The sequence below is a fragment of the Equus quagga genome, chromosome 11 (assembly GCF_021613505.1).
Source record: "Equus quagga isolate Etosha38 chromosome 11, UCLA_HA_Equagga_1.0, whole genome shotgun sequence".
In the NCBI taxonomy this organism is placed as follows: Eukaryota; Metazoa; Chordata; class Mammalia; order Perissodactyla; family Equidae; genus Equus; species Equus quagga.
Genome location: NC_060277.1, coordinates 22,767,547 through 22,780,866, shown reverse-complemented (window position 1 = coordinate 22,780,866; position 13,320 = coordinate 22,767,547). Strand labels below are relative to the sequence as shown.

Genomic DNA, 13,320 nt, shown 5'->3' with positions numbered 1-13,320 from the left:
GGGTACGGGCTGGGGAGGGAAAAGCACTCGGAAGCTGCTTTCAGGCAGCAGGTTCAGAGAGGATGATGGACAGGGCGTGAAGCAAGGAACGGACGGACTAGGACTGAGAAGCTTGGGTCTAGTCCTCGCTCTGCGACCTTAAAGCCAGTTTAATTTTAATTTTCAGATCAAAGGGTTGGACTTCAAAGTCCCTGAAAGCTCTGGCTTCTAGAACTTGAATCTTGGACCATATTGAATGTCATAGGTTTGCTCTGGAAGTCGGGCTGACCTGTGATTTAGGAAACTAATTTAGATATTTTTTGTTTTGCTTTGAAATTATATTTTAATAAATACACATATTGGATCATAATGCTACTCTTATGGGTCCTTGAGTATATAAAGCCATATTTGCTCTGACTGAGGGGCATAAAAATCAGATCGAATCCCCAGGCTTCTCCCAGGGTGGAGACAGTTTGCTTTGGCCCCTGTGTGATGTTGAAATGGGCTATATTCTCCCGAGGCCTCCCACACCCAGAGCAGAGAAAGGATTTAGCCTCTGGCTCCTTCCCTCCCTATGTGCTCTTTCTTCCCTCCACCCTTCCCCCTGATAGTGACTACCTTTAATTCCAGGATAGTTTCTTCTGCACTGTATGAGCCCTAACTTACTCCCTACCTTTCTCCTACCAGCCACAGAGGGTACAATGTAATGCCTGTTTTTAAAAAGCAGTCTTGCTTCAATGACTGTCTTATGAGTCTCTGATTTCTCGAGACCAAGGAGCGTATTCATGCCAAAGTCAGTAGAATCTTTTCTTTCAAATTTCTCCCATCATTAAAAGAATCCTCTCTCCAATCCAAAAGGAAGGGTGCGGTCCACACTGCCCTTTACAAGGCTAGATGTGTGAACAGGGAATTAAAATGGACTCAGCAGCCTCTGCTCTCACACATCAGGCTGAGCAATTATAAAGCAGTTCCAGATATTTCATTGAACAAACTAAAAGGAAAACACAAGGAATTTTTATTATGGATATAAATACAATTATATGCTTAAAGCGTGTTAATTTTACTTAGGAGCTCCTAAAAAAATACCATACAAAGGCTGACAAAATTAGAAACTTTCATAGTATTTTCTAGGAAATGTGCAAAAGTGGAAATGATTAAAATCTTTAAATTAGCATGGTTTTAATAACCAGAGGTATGATAAATCACCATAATTAGATTTTTGTTTTAAATACAGTATATGACAACATCTTTAGCAAATCTATCCTGGCATTTTCTGGCAATATAATTTTCCTCTCCATCTCTTCTACGCCAGTGTGAAATGAAATAATAATAATAAAAAATCCTGCTATTTCATTATACGGCAGCTCACATTAACACTGGAGCAGAAAAGTTATCCTATAGTTTTCTTTTCCTTTTATGCATTGAGTTATTTTTAATTAGCCATGTTCTCAAGCATATTATTTATATCTTTCCTTAAGTGTTACATGATTCCACACAAGGCCTGGTATTCTCTCAAGAGTCGTTTTGTTTTTAAAGTTTCTTTCAAAGCATTCTTCTCACACGTCCTATCCTCCAGCATTCTGTTCACGCAGCTTTGGACTCTGAGCCGCTGGGATTAATGAAATAGATTTTCCTCAGTGTCGAGAGCAGGCTTTGCCCTGGAACAAACCTCAGCTGGAGTTCTCTTATTTCAGAGAATTAAAGGTATATTAAATTCATTCCTATTTAAACCATCTCTGGAGTCAAATGGCTTGGAAATCTATGTCCATCTCTGAAGCAAACAGAACATTTTTCTCCCCCGTGCAGAAACAAATCCTGTAAATAAAATGACAAGAAAAAGAAGCCTTTCTTCCTTTCTTGGAATCGCTCAACATTGGTGACGGGGTGTGTGCTGCTGAAAGTAAACTATTCGAAATTTGGATAAAGTCATTTTGGATTTTCCCAGAGAAGATTTCATAATTGCGGATTTTAAAAAATAAACACATGTCAATATGTCAGCCAACTGCACTAACCTGCTTTACTATTTTCTCATTATATCACCTACAACAAGAATTATATAAATGTTCAAAAAATAAGTGAAAACAAAGGCTATTAAGGATCTCTGATAGGAAATCATTTATATATATGTTCTTTGACTTATTAGCATGAGCTTACTTAAATTTCTTTTGTATTAGTTTGCTTTCTAAGATAAGCAATGTATTTACACCTAATACAGTTTGGAGGGAAAAAACATGAGGAATGTTTTTGTCCAATTTCACCCACTTCTTTTCATCTTAAAATGGCAGCCACTGTTGACAAAAGAAGCTTCTTTAAAGATAATTCATATTTTCCTTTTCAAGGAAGACAAAAGGTTAATAAATTAAAGCAGTGATAAGCTAGTTGTTAATCATTAACTTAGTTTCAACATAAGAACTGATCGATCGATCCTCACTCTTCTACTCATCTCATTACCTCTATTTCCTCTCCTCTTGGTTCCCCACCTCCTGAGGGTGCAGATGCAGCTCTGAATGGGGGAGAGCTCACCGGGGGTTTTCGGAAGGGATCTTTGCAAATGGATATGCAGGTTGCACATTGCAAACCCCAGTCCATGAGAACAGCGTCCCTGAGGCTGTCCAGTATACGACCTATACAATCCTATGGATGGCCCTGCCGGGGGCTGCGATGGGCTCTATCCTTGGGTGAAGTTAGGAAAGCTCAGAAACCTGGAAGAAAGGGTCTCCTGGGTGTAAACATCACCTTTTCCTTGAAAATAAAGTTCTGACCCCTCAGATTTTTTCACAGATATCATGGCAGGCATAAAGTTAGGATCAAAGTTGTCTTCTAAGCAGTACGGATTGGTGGAAAAAAGCAGATGCTGTCAAGAGACCCACCCTACGATGAACTTGGTATTGTGATGTGACTGGCTGATTCACCCTTCTTGAAATTCTCATTTGGGAGCAGGATTCAGATGCCAAAGCCATTTCCTCTCCTCTGCACTTTATTGGAGGAAAGCTGGCAAACTATGCAAGTATGATGGATGACCCGCGTCACTGACATCACGGGCTCTGAAGGACATGGTAACACTCAAGGTACTGTTCAATGTTTACATGAACTAAAAAAATAAAGGAATTAGCATCACCCCAGTTTTTATTCCTTACTGAATTACTTTAACAGTTAGGACTCTTTGAAGCCAATAGACAAAGGCCGTACATAATACATTTGTATTTGTGTATGGACTGGAAAGCATCTTTTCCTGTGAATGTTTTCTAGGCAGTGTTTACAGATTTTACCAACCTCCCAAGCTAAACTCATTGCTGAAAGTTTGACCTGGTGCTATCACTGGGACCTGTGTCCTGGAGCCACCAGACAGGTAGAATATCTCTGTATTTCAGTCATTTATCCCCTGGAATAGCAAAGAGGACCAGTGAGCCTTAGGCTGAATCATTTTCTGTGGTGAGTAAACACACTAGTGTTTTAAATAACAGTTTCTTACATACATCTCATTCCTGTTCTCTAACGTCTGTTGAGATGTGAAATAAGCCAGTGGTAACAACACAGGTCTTACTCGCTCCCCTGGCTTCAACGACCATCCCGACTCCAGTGATGCCTGTGTTTGTATCACCACGTGGCACCCCCTCTGTCTTGAGTTCCTGACCAGTAGAACCAACTCCCCCCTCAATGTCTCCATTGGGAGGTCTCAAATAGCCTCTCATATACGACATCCAAAATTCATCTTCCCCACAATTCTGCTGCTTTTTCAGGGTTTGCTGCCTTGTGAACTACCTAGAGGACGATACCAGGATGCTGAGAATCTTCCTCATCTGGATGCTGTGTCTATTTGTGCATCGCTGTGCACTTGGACAGCAGCACAGGGCCCGCCTGGAGAGGAAGCTCAATAAATCTTTACTGAGTCATCTTGTGTCCTGGCCGCTTTATCATCCTCCATGTTGAGTCTACTTCACACCCTTGAATGTGTCCATTTCTCTTCATCTTCACTACCCTCGCTCTAGTGCCCACTTGTTCACTGTCACTTGCCTGGACTCCTGCAATGGCCTTCCAGTTGGGCCCCCAGGCACAATCTGGTCCCTCCTGCCTACTTCTCCAGCATCTTCTTGTTATCCTGGGCCTCTCTTCCTCTGCTCCCCTCCCTACCCCAACCTCTCCACTGACCTTCTCTGACTGCTCCTACCTGCTGCAGGGCCATGGGACAGGCTGTTCCCTTTGCCAAAGGTCTCCCCCCTACTCCCAGCTCATGGCTATCTCCTGCTCCTCTGTTCTTGGCCTAACTGTCCTTGCAGAGGGAACCTTGCCTGAGCACTAAGACTGGGGGAGGTTCCTCAGCTCTGCGCTGCCAGAGCACTTTGTCCTTTGTAGCTGTTACTCTTCAAGTACAATGAATACAACAGTTGTCTGCATGCATCTCTCTCCATAGACAGATACTGTCCCTGAGGGCAGGAGCATGCCTTTCTGGATGGCCACCGTATCTCCAGTACTGAGCCTGGCACACAGAAGACACTCGATACAGAGGTGTTGAATGAATGCCTGAGTAACTGGACAGCTGATCAGCCCTTCCTGCCTTCCTTTCCAGGCTGAACAACCTTGGTTCCTTTTGGGGCTTATTCTCAGTTCCCTGCTGTTTGTCCTCAGTGACCAGTGTCACTGTCTATCTCCATCTGGATGCCCTTTTAAGGGTTTAACAACCACCAACTAGTAGAAAAACATCTGCCAGACACTAATGAAACTTAAAAATACCTGGAAAACCCTACGTTTTTAGTGCCAAATGAAGTGTGTTCAGATCCCCTTTGGGTCTGAGTGAATCCATCTGAGGTGGAAGGAGCCCCAGACTTTGCTCTGTGAGGATCATGGGGCCCAGTTCGCTGGAGTGCAGCTACGGCATTACATCAGCAGGAAGACAAGGTGGCCAGAGGCCCTGGGAGCATTCATGGCCAAAGAAAGTGGAAATCCTTTTCTAAACAGACTGGAAAGGAAGGAGGTCACTGGACGCCAATCATCCACCCTCATGCGGCCCTGGTCTTTCTCATTTAAAACAAGGTTAACAATCACCCATGCTTCAAGTAAGAGAAAGGAGAGGGTTGTAGATTTATTCACGTATCAAAGTTTGTCCACAAAAAACCCCACTACTGCTGGTCCAGTTTTGTTCTCTCTTTTCCTACCATAAGTAATTCTGGACTTTCCCCCATGTGCCTGGCACTGTCCTTAGTGCTGGGGATACAACCGTGACCTCAACTCCGGCTCTCATGGAGCTGGCAGCTTGGTTGGGGAAGGAGATAAAACAAATGAGTGGCCATTATATATGTCAGACGCTGGCAAGTGCTAGAAAGAACAATAAAATGGGCTACAAGGACAGATCTGTGGGGCTTTGCAAGCCACACTAAGGACTCTGGATCCCATCCTACGTGTGATGGGAAGCCACTGGTGCTCGTGAGCGGAAGTGTGATGACATCCTACCTCATTCTCTCTCCTTGTCTTTAAAACTTGGAAGGTAACATATCACTACTTTGATAACAACTTGCGATGAGATAGAATGTGAAAAGCATTTTGACTTTTCAAAATTCTTGAAAAGCACCACGACATTTCAAGGCCCACAGGTGTCTATTCACAATTAACAATTGGGTAGGTTATGCTTCTATTGTCACTTCTGTCATCATGTTTATTTAACTAGTGGTTCTAGTCACATTGGTGCTATTTTAGCACACTTTTCACAATTGAATAATACTAATAATCTCAGGAACAAAGGAGTAACACTTAACATACTCTAACACTTTGCAATGCTCAAACTTTTCTATAAAGAAGTGAATGATCTTGTCTGAGTTTCTTCCTCCCTGGTGCTCTTCCTTTCCTTCCAAGCACTTCTTGTCTCTGCTGCAGGCTCCTCGTCATTCCCCAACTCTAATTCCGAGTGTCTGCCAGGCCTCAGGGCTGCAGACTCTTCTCCCTCTGCCTGTTCCTTTGGGGACACGCCCTCTCTCATGACTAACCCTGCCCACCGCCTCCACGGAACGAGGCTGGATGCGGATGCCCTAGACACACTCTGTCTCTCATCCCAAGTCTTGGCGCTTGATTTGCAAATGCCTAAGGGCAAAGGCCTCTGGGGGGTCTCCCACTTTTATCTGAAATGTGGCAACTATGAATCTAAACTTATTTTTTCACCAAATCATCTTACTATGAAGACATTTTATTATAAAGGAGATTCTTGTACTAGGTGGAAAATTTTACTAAATGACTGACTTATAAAGTATGTTCTCACTTTAATATTTAAGGATGTAAACGGAGTCCACCCCTCCCTTTTTTTTTTTTTTTTTTTTTTGCAGGGAAGGTTTTGCCCTGAGCTAACATCTGTTGCCAATCTTCCTCCTTTTCTGTCCTCCTCCCCAAAGCCCCAGTACAGAGTTGTATATTCTAGTTATAAGTCGTTCTAGTTCTTCTTTGTGAGCTGGTGCCATAGCACGGCAACTGGCAGACAGGTGGTGTGGTTCCGCACCCAGGAAGTGAACCCAGGCCGCCGAAATGGTGAGAGCCCAAACTTTAGCCCCTAGGCCATCAGAGCTGGCTCCAGGGTCCCTTTTTTTACAATCCCTTTTCTGGGAGTCAGATCATCGTTCTGCCAGGCTTCAAGGTGGAGAAGCTGGAAGCCAGCTGGGCCTTCTCCCCTTCCTTAAACCTTGCATCTAGTCTGTCACCGAGGCCTCTTGTTTCCCTCTTTGACAAGTCCCTCAGATTTGCCCTCTCTTGTTTAAGCTCTCTGCCAAAACTTGGTTTGGGTCCTCATCCTTCTGTTAGGTCCTCCTGCCATCAGCTCAGTGCCCTGCCTTCAGGTCACTGTCCTTCCAACTAATTACTTTAAACTTCAGCTTCTTAATGGGTCCCCCTCACCAACCAGAGCGGGCTCCCTACTGCATGAAGTCAAAATCCCCCACCTGGTTTTCGCAGGCCTGGTTTTCATGTATCTAGTCAGCTTTGAATCCTGCTAGCCCAAACGCACAGTCAATCCAGTCCAGTGTGCTTTCCCATAACCTGGACCCTGCACTTGGCACAATCATACTTGCTCCTTCTACATTAGCTTGTTCTAGCTGCCTTCTCTCCTTCCACCTGCTTAGCTAAAGCCTACTCAGTCAAGTCCCACATCCCTCCTGAGGCCACGTGTGATTACTCCAGCCTTCACTGATCCCGCCAGGGCATGTGGAGTCAATGCTCTAAATAACGGTTTAATGCTTGACAGTAGGAGCTACCACAATAGCTAAACATACATTGAGTGCTTGCAAAGCGTCAGACATCACGCTAAGCGCTTTAGACAAAGGAGGTAGATACCGGTAATAGCGCTGTTCCACAGATGAGAAAACCGAACACAGAGAGGTAAGAGAGATGCCAAAGACACGTGGCAATGGGGGACCTTGGATATGAACCTTGGTTCTATGCCGTTCTACCGTATGGCGCCATGCCCATGTCTCCAACATGTCTTTCCACTAGTTTTACATGTGCTATTTTTTATCTCCTTAAATAGAAAGTGAATCCTTTGATGCTGGACACCACATTTTATACTTATATTCTTATATTCCTCCAGACTACCTTGACTAAGGCTGGTTAAACAGCAACTGCTCAACAAATGCTTTAACTGGCTAAGGGGTCAACCCAGCAATTTATCCAACACTCTGATGGCCAAAGAAATTCTCTTGCTTTACACAGATTTGATCAAGCAAACAAAGAAAAGAGTGACAACACCGCAGTGCAACAAATTAATAATTATCTTCACCCTTAGAGTAATAGGTATAAAATCATCCTTACCATACTCCAGACAGTCTGACTGATGCTCTTGGTTTTTAAGTGAAAACAGGATGACCAGCTAAATTCATTAAGTCAGAATAGCTCATCCTTGCCCCTAGGCACTGTTCTAGTTAATGAAGGTCCGTACCCCTAGGGGCCAGCCAACCTGTTTTCTGCTCCCTCAAATAGAAACAGTTCTTACTTGATTCAGTTACTTACTGTATTTTATGCATCTTCACGCATTAAGATGATGGCAGCGGCATTTCAAATGCTCAAATGAAGACAGCAGAAACTCGCTCCAAGTCTACTTCCTGCACTAAGCATATGTAAGCTGGCCAGAGAACAGGGAGCAAATGCTCTTCAGTGATGATGCAAAGAGGCCCACCTGCGGGCTGAGTTGGGATCCAGGGGTCATTTGTGGAAGGCCTACGGCAGTCATTTAGGAAAGGAGCTTCAGAATCAGACAGACCTGGGCTTGCACATTGGATTTGCTGGGTGACCTTTTTTTTGCTGAGGAAGATTCACCCTGAGCTAACATCTGTGCCAATCTTCCTCTATTTTGTACATGGGTTGCCACCACAGCATGGCCGCTGACAAGTAGTGTAGGTCTGTGCCTGGGAACCAAACCGGGGCTGCTGAAGTAGAGTGTGCCAAACTGAACCACTAGGCCACAGGGCTGGCCTCTGCTGGGTGACCATTTAAAGCCTCCCTCAGTCTCAGTCTCTTTGTCTGTAAATTGAGGAGGATGATAACCTCATAAGACTGTGGTGAAAATTACACATAATGTACGGGGTTTAGCACAGCATTTGGCACCTTGTAATAGCTAAATAAATGCAAGCTATTATTTTATTTGCATAGTAAGGCAAAGGCACTGAGTTGCATCAGGTTAGCCAAAGCTCGCCAAACTTTCAGAAGGGAAAGAGGATGAAGAAAACCCAATACACTCATCACTCAATCACTGAGAACTTACGGAGTGTCCAGTTAGTCCCCAGAACAGAGGGAGGGACTCCTGAGAAAACCAAGCACAGGTCACCTCCTGCCCTGGTACTTTCCAGGCAGCTGGGGAGACAGAGTTCACATAACCCAACAGAGAGCTAAATTGAGGCTGGTTTTAGGAAGAAGACGGCTCAGGAGAGAGGGGAAAGAGGAAGTGCACAGGGAATGGAGGCTCTGGGTAGTGGTGGCCACATCCAAATGCTGCAGTGTGACCCATGGTTCTCTCTGGGTGAGGCTCAGGGTGGGACCAGGACAGGCCTGGGTGGGGCCCAGCTCACATTACGGGGTCTGGGTGTAGAGCTGGGCTGTTAAGCCTTTTTTTTTTTTTTTTTTCCTGGTGACCAGGCCAATTCCATAGCTCTGTCTCAGAAAATATCCCCTTTGGCTAAAAATCCAGGCCAAGGTGGAGAAGGCAAAGCCAGTGCAGAATACAAGAAGCCAAATCCTTCCTACAGAGAATACAAGTGGTGCCGTAAGAGCATTTCCAAGGAGGAAAGGCATTAGCATCAACAATAGACACCGGTTTTCTGAACCAAAGATCCATCTAGAGCCCTCTTCAATTATGAAGCCACAAACTCTGCAAATTACTACATTCAGTATTAAATAATGCTCAATACTTCAACTTTGAAGTTATCCGGGAGAATAAAGGAAAAGAAATCATGAACTAGGCCAGTAACAGGAAGCTGATTATGTGGTGGTAGAGGGGTGACAAGGCAGGACTAGGAAAGGATATCCTGTGAAAGACGTAAAATCAAAGCTGACCTGACCTGCAACTCTGTGGTTATTCAAAGAAAGCAATGACTTCGAACCCAACAAAACCTGGCAAAGCAAACTCAGAATTTTCACACTAGGCCCAAGGAACGACTTTCGAATTTGCCAAACGTGTCTGGAGTCATACAACTGTGTGTTTTGCAGTTATTCCTGGTGACATATTCTGCTGAAACTTCTACTTTAAGTTCACAAGGTTTTAGCACCATGTTTTAAAAAGAAAAACAAATGAAAAGTAAGTGGTACAGTGGAGTGAGATGATATTCCATCTGAAATGCATACGGTCAGCAGGGTGTTTGAGAAGAAAGGAGACAGGGAGTAGAGAGGATGTGGGTGGAGGAGGGGTGAGTGCAGGCAAGGAAGACAAAAACCAAGGACCAGGGGCAGAGCCTGAACATATTGCAAAGACAAGGGTTGATTAGGCAGGCATAGATCCAAGGTCTGGTGTAGCGGAATCCATGGAAGGAATATTTAGGCTAAGAGGGGTGGGCAAAGTTCCAAGGGGAGCCCAAAATCGAGGACCCGACATAGAAGGGGTGGAAGGTCCATCAGTGGGTATTGAAAACCTAATCAGGACAACCAGAGGACAAAGAGGAGCAAACCCGGGCACCAGGGAGAAGGGGGGCACCAGTCGTGGGAAGGAAAGACGGGCAGATGAACCGTGCAGGAGCATGACAGTCTTCCGAGGAGAACAGAAAGCAGGCTGTGACATTTCTTCTATACAGTTATGGGGGAGTCACAAGGTGGGGGGAGGATGCTCTGGGCTGCTTGCCTTTCTCCATCACCCTCCTCCTAATGGTGACCAATGACAACCCAGGATAACTGTCACTGGCAACACAGAAGTAAGGAATGAAATTAATGAGCATCTCCTGAAATCATGGGTTTTTGATGCTTTACTCAGGAAGGAAATCTAAAAATCACCAAGAGGACTTTCCCTGAAATGCAGACTGTGTTGGCAGCACTGGTTTAAGCAGCTGCCTTGGGTGGAGTGAGGGAAGGAGGAACCCTGCTTGCTCTTCTAGAACACCAAAGCTCTGACTAATTCCAATTATCCTTCCAGCTTTCCAAGAGCCAAAAGGGAAGCAATGTCAGAATGAAAATTCTGATTCACAGCCCCAGTAGGATGGACGCTACCTCTGTGGACTTTTATCTGGAACAAAAGGCAAGAAAGCTGTGTACAGAGCTTGGTAACCATCTGCACGCTGCTGTTGAGGATGGTGAGAACTCAGACCTAAGTCATAAACAGATGTCCTGGATGCAGCTCAACACAGAAATGATTCCAAGAATCCAGCCACCCCCAGAAGGGGCGGTGGGCCTGGGTTAGTCTGACTTCATGCCACAAAGTATGCTAGGCAGCAAGGACCAGCAGTGGGGTCGGAGACGCTGCTTGGGAACAGCTGGGGTCATATTGAGGGTCTGGTTGGAGGTTAGGAAGAAATTGAAGGAAGAGAGCATATGCAGAAGACAATAACCACTTTGAGGCTGCTTTATAAAATTCCCCCTCCCCTCCCCCCCAGTGCCAGTGCTGTTGGGAAGACCCTCACTATGCTGTTGAACATCTTCCTTTGGCTGGAAGAAACAGAGGCTTCAAATCTGGGGTAGTTTTCACATGCACCGCCTGTCCCTGATTATCCAGATGATGCAAATGCAGGAGTTCCTTTTGCCAGCAAAGCAAGACAAGGAAGCCAAGTGACATTTCTGATGTTTGATGGCAGTCTGCAGTTCCTATTTACACACTTTAAAATCACAGAGGGTGACCATCTGCTTCCTTTTTGATGATTACTAAAAAACGGGGGATGCACAGACCAAGGACTTGCACTTGACCATTTGGAAACAAGCGCCAAATCACTCTGCTGGAGACAGGCACAAAGGAGAGAGAGAGACAGCCAAACGGAATACAGAACGTGACCGCCCAGGGCACATGACAAGGAGAGGTATTGCGACCAGCCGGCTCTCAGTGACCAGGGCTTACAGCTGTCCATCTGTTTCCTCTGGGCAGAGTCGGGGGGCTGTCGGACTATGGGCTGGAAGAAAGGAGCGCATGTCCTCCCCACAATCAGTTTTAGTCTTAAAGGACACTGGGGTAGGTAAGGGTGAGTTCAAGTCCGTTTTCTTTTCATTTTAATCTTTGGCTTTCCATCATGCTGTCTTCCAGGGAAATGGATGGTCTGCACAGTCTGTCTCCCTGTCCCTGGCTGCCTCACCCCCAGTCCCTGCCGGTTAACCTGGCCCCTCAGCCGCACGGGGCTCAGCGGATAAACAAAGCAACCCTCTCAGAGATGCCGGTGGAAGCCCGCGGCTGTGAGCGGCGGAATACAAATGAAGGCGCTCTGCTGCCTGGTGACGGAAGCGTACCAAACTGAGGATGGGGAGGCTCGATTAGAACCAGGCTCGGCGAAGGCATGCAACCCGGCGGCTTGGCGAGAGAGACGACCCACCAGCCGAGGGCAGTCGGTGCCCCTGCCCCACCCCCAGACGGCCCCTCAGGATAGATGATAAACTTTGACCGCGGGCAGTGCAAGCAAACGCGTTTCCTGCTTGGGACGTAAAACAATAGCTGCCTTGGAAAGGGTTTGCTTTTTGTCAAAGGATGGTTTGCCTCCCCAGTATGGGAAGAATTAGATTAAATTCAGTAATTAAAAAGAGCCCCCCCCGCCCCCCTTCCCCTGACATTTGCTGTTCAGGTCACGGCGCACTGCGTGGGAATTGCAATGCTGTTGTTGACGGAGAACAAGAAACGCATGTGCCGACAGGGGCAGAGGGAGGGCATCTCACGGCCAGATCAGCCTTGATCTGCCACCGGATTACAGGGGCCTCAGAAGAGGCTGATTAATAATTCTGCAGGAGCCCTTGAGCTGGAAAGCTGGCGTTCTGAGTCTGATAATCCCCAGTCCTTGTAATACAAAGGAAGGACAGGAATTGAATTCACAGTTCTGAATTGTGAAAATCGAAATTTGAAAGAAACAGGGATCCACTTCTTTCTGACTGTGTTTGTCAACCTAGCTGCCTGCTTGTTTGTGTTAAATGGCTACTGTGCTTTTTGAATCCAAAATCTGATTATATTTAATTAGTACAGGCATCTGGGATTTCTAATACACAAAGAGTTATTAAAGTAACAAATCTTTCTAAAATATGTTCTCCACGAAAGAATGTGTTAATTTATGCAGTAACAATTTTTTAACATGAAATAATTAACAGGAAAACTGCAACAATTATGAATTCTTTGCCGTCTAATGTATACGTGAATTTTCCTCCAGATAATAATCTATTCAACCTAAACCCGCAATAGTGGGAGCATTTGAACAGATGCATTTTTCTTCTTCTGTTTAATACACAAACCTAATCGTACAGCAGGTCTTACACAGTCTCGACTGCCTCTGTTTCTACGTGCATTTCAAAGACCCAAAGATTAAACTGCCTTGACATTTGCTTCCTCAACAATGATCCCGTCATTAACTTACATCTTAAAAAGAAACCCAAACAAACCCAAAACACAGAGCGACTCTATGTTCCTGTCTTCATGATGGTTTGAATCAGGAGAGGAGAGGGTTAAATAGGCAGGTCCTCTATGCAGGAGACCCTGATGGGAACAGGTCAGAGAAGATCAAGGAGGAGCGTGCTTGCGTGCGTGCGTGGTGCTTGCATGTGTGCGTGGTGTGTGCGTGCAGAAGGAAAGAGGTCTGGCCATCCAAAAAGACACAAAGCTGAGTGCCGTCAGGAGGAGCAAGAAGAAGCAAAAAAAAAAAAAACCCAACAGCTACTCCTGATTGTCTTCTCTTATCGTCACAACCACCTGAAAGGTAACCAACACCACCC

The 13,320-nt window shown here is 45.4% G+C and overlaps 1 protein-coding gene across 4 annotated transcripts in view; it reads right to left on the bottom strand.

Moving 5' to 3' along the window:
* Window positions 1-13,320, bottom strand: part of FYN (FYN proto-oncogene, Src family tyrosine kinase) — a 204,764-nt gene that overhangs the window by 12,748 nt on the left and 178,696 nt on the right. The window lies entirely within an intron of this gene.